Consider the following 5,823-nt stretch of genomic DNA (forward strand, 5'->3'; position numbering starts at 1 on the left):
TGTTCTGTATTTTAATGTGTTTTTGTTGTGTTTTTGTTAATATATTGTGTTGAGGCGTGAAATTTATTGCTATTATTTGTGAAATGTGGTTTTGTTTTTGTTTTTTTTATCTTATTTGCTTTTGTTTTGATTAAAATATCTATATTTATGTATCTGATTCATTTGTCTGTCTGTCTGTTTATCTTTCCATTTATCTACATATCTCTTTATTAATTTATGTATTCATTTATCCATCTGACTATCTATGTATCTTTTTATCTGTATATCCGTGTGTGTGTGTGTGTGTGTGTGTGTGTGTGTTTTGGTTTCAATATTCCGTAAGTTATTTATTTATTTATTTATTTATTTATTCTATTTTATTATTTTTTTTTATCTGTGTGTGTGTGTGTGTGTGCGTGTGTGCGTGTGCTGAAAGGTATGATTGTCCTCATGAAGTGTGCTTTCTTTTGCTTCCTCGCTTTTTGTTATTACATGTTTCCTCTGGTGATCACACGCCGTTGTTTCCTCGACATCACTTGTGGCAGGAGTGAGGGATTTACTGTGCATTGTGTTGTCAGGTGGAAAACACGTGTGATTAGAGTGTTGTCCTGAATTATGTGGCAGCTTGTGTGTGTGTGTGTGTGTATGTGTCTGTGTGTCTGTGTGTGTGTATGTTAGAGGGGACGTACCTGAGGATGATCAAAAGCAGTTTATCACAAAGAAAGTTATGTTCATCAGTAAAGACGGAAAATTATGTGAGAAGTATTATAGTATTTGAAAAAGGAAGGAATGTGAAAGGTATACGATAAAGAAAAATCATAGAAATATTTTGATGAAAGTGAAAAGAAACGAAACTATACAACGAAGAAAAATACAGAAAATAACTATACCATGAAAAATAAAATATATATGTATACTGTGGTTTCAACTCAAGTATTAGAAAGAAATAACGAGAATATATATAAAAAGAAGTTACTGATTTCACTATATTACATTACACTAACTACAATATATAAGAAAAAGGAAAGAAAAACGAACTAGAGATAAAATGAAACACGTGAATCAATAACGAAAACATAAGAACCATTTAATTTCACTACACTACATTACACTGACTACAATATATAAGAAAAAAAGAAAAGAAAGACGAACAAGTAATAAAATAAAACAAGTGTATCAAGAAAACAACAACAACAACAACAAAATCATCACAAAAAAAACAACAAATAAAAAAATAAAATAAAAAAACGTGTTTCTGAGAACAAAATATTCAACAGAGAGAGAGAGAGAGAGAGAGAGAGAGAGAGAGAGAGAGAGAGAGAGAGAGAGAGAGAGAGAGAGAGAGAGAGAAAATCAGGTAGGAGTCTTCTCTTAATGACACCTGTCTGTTAAGAATCTCCACACCTGTCTGCGTTCGAGTGTGCGCCAGACAGGTGAGGCGGCAAGGGGTTGAAGTCGAAGCCGAGGTCGGGGCCACGGTTCGGGAGGCGGGCGGCGTCAGTTGAGGGACAGGTGAACAGTGAGTGCGTCCGAATTGACACCTGAGACTGTGACAAAATTCATGACTTCCAGGAGATAGATTTACGTAACCCTCTCTCTCTCTCTCTCTCTCTCTCTCTCTCTCTCTCTCTCTCTCTCTCTCTCTCTCTCTCTCTTATTTTCTATCGTTATTTCATGTTTTTTGGCGATTATATTAAAGTGTGTTGTTAGTTTTTAAAAGCAATAAAGATTTTCAGCGTTAAAAGTCAGTCAGTCAATCAGTCCGTCCGTCAGTCAGTCAGTCAGTCAGTCAGTCAGTCCGTCATTCAGTCATTCAGTCAGTATCTAGTTGCGTATGTGTTTATATAATGTCGGTAGGTCTCTCTCTCTCTCTCTCTCTCTCTCTCTCTCTCTCTCTCTCTCTCTCTCTCTCTCTCTCTCTCTCTCTCTCTCTCTCTCTCTCTCTCTGTCGTAACTTGAGTGCAAAATATAACCGCTCTTCTCATCGCTTTTCCAAGTACAATATTATACAGACACTCATTTGAAAATTATGTGTTTCAAATTTATTAAAGTTTATGTGGCCTGAAATAATCGTGACACAGATACATATTATACGAATTTAGCGTGACGAAAGCGTATAAATTGAAGGCAGTGTGTGTGTGGAGGCGTAGAGAGAAAGAGGGAGAGGGAGAGGGAGAGGAATCTGACGTCGAAATATAGAGGTTAACTTAACGTGTTTGTGGAGTTGGGAGGAAGGAATGGAGGGAAGAGATGGAGAGGTGGAGGGAAAAGGAGGAGAGAGTGAAGGAAAGAGTGTAAATTAAAAGTAAAAGGGAGTAAATGAGGTAGAAATAATGAGATGAGGAGGAAGGAGAGGGGAAGGGAAGAAGCAAGGGGAAAGGAAGAGGGAGAAGAAGATGAGGAGGAAAGGAAGGCGAGGAGGAGGAAGTGGGAAAACAGGAGAATAAAAGCAGGAGGAAGACAAGGAAGAGAAGAGGAAGAGGAAGAGGAAGGAGGAAGAGAAGGAAAAAGAGAAGCTGGAATAGAAAAGAGGAGAAAAAGGAAGTAGTGGAAAGCTAGAAGAAAACAAAGGAAATAAAACCAAGAAAAAAGGAGAAGGAAGAAAAAGAAGAAGAAGGAAGTAGGAGAAGGAAGATTAAGAGAAGTGAAAAAACTGAGAGAAAAAGAGGAAATAACAGAAAGGAAGAGAAAAAAAAACAAGGAAAACAAAGGAAATGAGAGCAGGAAAAATCGAAGAAAAGGAAGAAGGAGGAAGAGAAGAAGGAGGAGGAGGAGGAGGAGGAGGAGGAGAAATTAGCCTTCATGTCAACTGGCAGTAAAAGGTTGAGGCGACATGGGGGAGTGCAGGCGCTCTGACCGCCCCGTAACTCCTAGTATGTGTATATTTAAGAATTTACTACCTCTTTTAGGCACCAAATTGCACAGGTAATTGCCTCTAATGTGCCTTTATGAAGCATAGTTCCTGACAGCGATGGCCAGGAGAGAGAGGGAGAGCGAGGGAGAGAGTGAGAGAGAGCTGGACTAAAACCTCCCTCCCTCTCTCCCTCTCTCTCTCTCTCTCTCAAGTCAAGTCAGTAAGGGTGAAAAGTCCCTCTAGAATACTGCAGTCTCCGTCCCTCTATTGATTCAGCGGGTTAGCACAGTCTTGCCGCAACTTCGAATCTTTATCGCTCTGGTTTCGATGTAAGGCAAGGAAGCGGCGTGTTCAGGAGCCGCGAATCTGGACCTTAAGGAGCCTCGCAGGACGGCTGAGGGTGGCGGGGCATAGCGCTGTCTTCCCCCTTGTCATGACGGTGAAGAATGCAAGGACAACATACCACTAACTCTCTCAAATACTTGTTATCAGAGGTTAATATTTTGTTATCTGATTTATGCTATCGGTGCCTTGGCTCTTGGTCTCCCACCCACTCTCCCTCTCCCTCTCTCTCTCTCCCTCTCCCTGCGATATCCACTCCTCAGGGCAAGAAATGTGAGGTTGTTATCGTAAACCTTTCGTTCTGCTGCCGCCGCGTTGTGTTCGTGGCTTCAAGTATACTCGCTCACCTAAATTTTACCTGCTGGAGGCGCGTCTGGGGGGCCTGGGGCGAGACACTGAAGGAGGAGTGGGAGGAGCAGGGGGGAGGGCCACAACTCAGCCGGCGGGAGGGGTAGGTTAGGTGGTGGTGGTGGTGGTGGTGGTGGTGGTGGAGGAAGAAGAGAGCGTTAGACAAAGGGAATAGTGAGTGTGTGGTACAGGGTGAGAGAGAGAGAGAGAGAGAGAGAGAGAGAGAGAGAGAGAGAGAGAGAGAGAGAGGTAGCGGATGGAGATAGAGAGAGGGAGGATGAGAGTTAGAGATACGAGTAGTTCTGTGGTTTTATAATTCTCTCTCTCTCTCTCTCTCTCTCTCTCTCTCTCTCTCTCTCTCTCTCTCTCTCTCTCTCTCTCTCTCTCTCTCTCTCTCTCTCTCTCTCTCTCCACCATCATTATTAGCATAACTTACCTCTCTTTCTTTTCTCAGGTGAGGCTAAGATAGTCAAGCTGTCCTGGTACTGAAGCTCCAGTGAAGCCCAGAAGTTTGCGTCAGTGATGGCAGGTACAGTGACGTGTCCCTTCCTTGCCCTATGGCCTCTACCTGTCTCTTGCTGCCCAGTCTCGTGTAGTATAGTGATGTATCTGTAAAATCTTTGGGCATTTCTTATAAATTTTGTTGCCTCTTCTACATTAAAAAAATAAGTAAATAATTGCTCTTCAGGTTGTTTTAAAGAGCACACAGATATGATTAGCTATACTTCTCTCTCTATTTCCTTCAGAGTGGTTAACTTTACGTATTCCAAGAGCAGTAACGTAACCCAGCCAAACCTAACCTACCTTACCTTAAACTAACCTAACTTAACCTAACCTAACCTAACCTAACCTAACCTAACCTAACCTAACCCAGCCAAACCTAACCTACCTTACCTTAAACTAACCTAACTTAACCTAACCTAACTTAACCTAACCTAACCTAACCTAAGCTAACCTAACTTAACCTACCCAAACCTTAACCTAACCTGACCAGCACTACCTTAAGTTAACCTACCTTAACCAAACCTAACTAACTGAACGTATCCTTTAACAACAAGATGTGAGAGAGAGAATCAATTAAAAACACTGAAAAACAAAACCAAAAACGAAAATAAAACGAAAACAAGACCAATGCACTCCTTAACTATCACCACCATCACCTGTACCGCACCGCCCTCCTCCCTCTCCCTCTCCCTCTCCCTCTCTCTCTCTTTCCCTGTGTATTATATGGCCCAGTGCTTACCAGTGTCGCGGGGTGAAGAATAGCGCCAATCCCTCTCTCCGCTGTACTGTGATTAGAATCTTTCATCATTAATACTTCACCTCTGGATTATCCCGTTGGACCGCGACCGCCGCCGAGCCACGGATGAATGATCACTTTCATTCATCACTGGAAGGAGAGATGGAGAGAGAGAGAGAGGGGGTTAGGGAGAGGGAGGGAAGGTTGTCATATGGGTGTGCTTAATTTCTTTCCTCCTCCTCCTCCTCCTTTCCTTTCCTCTTCCTCTCCTCTTATTCTTTCCTCCTTTCCTTTCCTCCTCCTTTCCTGTCCTTTCCTTCTCTTTTTCTCTTTTCCTCCTCCTCTCCTTTCTTTCTTCTCTTCTTTTCTCCATCCTCCTCTCCTTTCCTTTTCCCTTCCTCCCTTTCCTCCTCCTCTTCTTTCCTCTACCTTTTTTTCCCTTTTCCTCTCCTGCATCTCCTCCTCCTCCTCCTCCTCCTCCTCCTCCTGCTCCTCCTCCTTTCCTTTTCTCCATTTCTTCCATACTAGATCGAAAACCTTGAAAAGAGAGTGGTATTGCATTTTCTGCCCCCGAGATGGATGTCAATGAGGCCTTGCAGAGTGGATGGCTCTGTTTATTACTGGAGGAGAAGGAGGAGGAAGAGGAGGAAGAGGAGGAAGAGGAGGAAGAGGAGGAGGAGGAGAAGTGAGAAGGGCGGAAGAAAAGAAAAGGACAGGAGGAGGAGGAGGACAAAGAGGATAAGAGGTGGAAGAGACACAAAGAGGACTAGGAGGAGGAGGAGGAGGAGGAGGAGGAGGAGGAGGAGGAGCAAGAGGAGTAGAGGGAGGAGGAAGAAGAGAAGTAAAAAGAACAGGAGGAAGAAGACTAGCAGGAGGTCTCGAACTAAGAGAAGATCGAGGAAGAGGAAGAAGAAAGAGGAGAAGGAAGAGGAAGAAGAGGAGGAGGAGGAGGAGGGAAGTGGAGAGGACAGGGGAAGAATGATGGGCTGCCGTTGAGATGTCGTTGGGATCATTACTAGGCTTCGGAACGACGGAATTGCCCCATTAAAGAACACACATC

The sequence above is a fragment of the Scylla paramamosain genome, chromosome 38, assembly GCF_035594125.1.
Source record: "Scylla paramamosain isolate STU-SP2022 chromosome 38, ASM3559412v1, whole genome shotgun sequence".
NCBI lineage: Eukaryota > Metazoa > Arthropoda > Malacostraca > Decapoda > Portunidae > Scylla > Scylla paramamosain.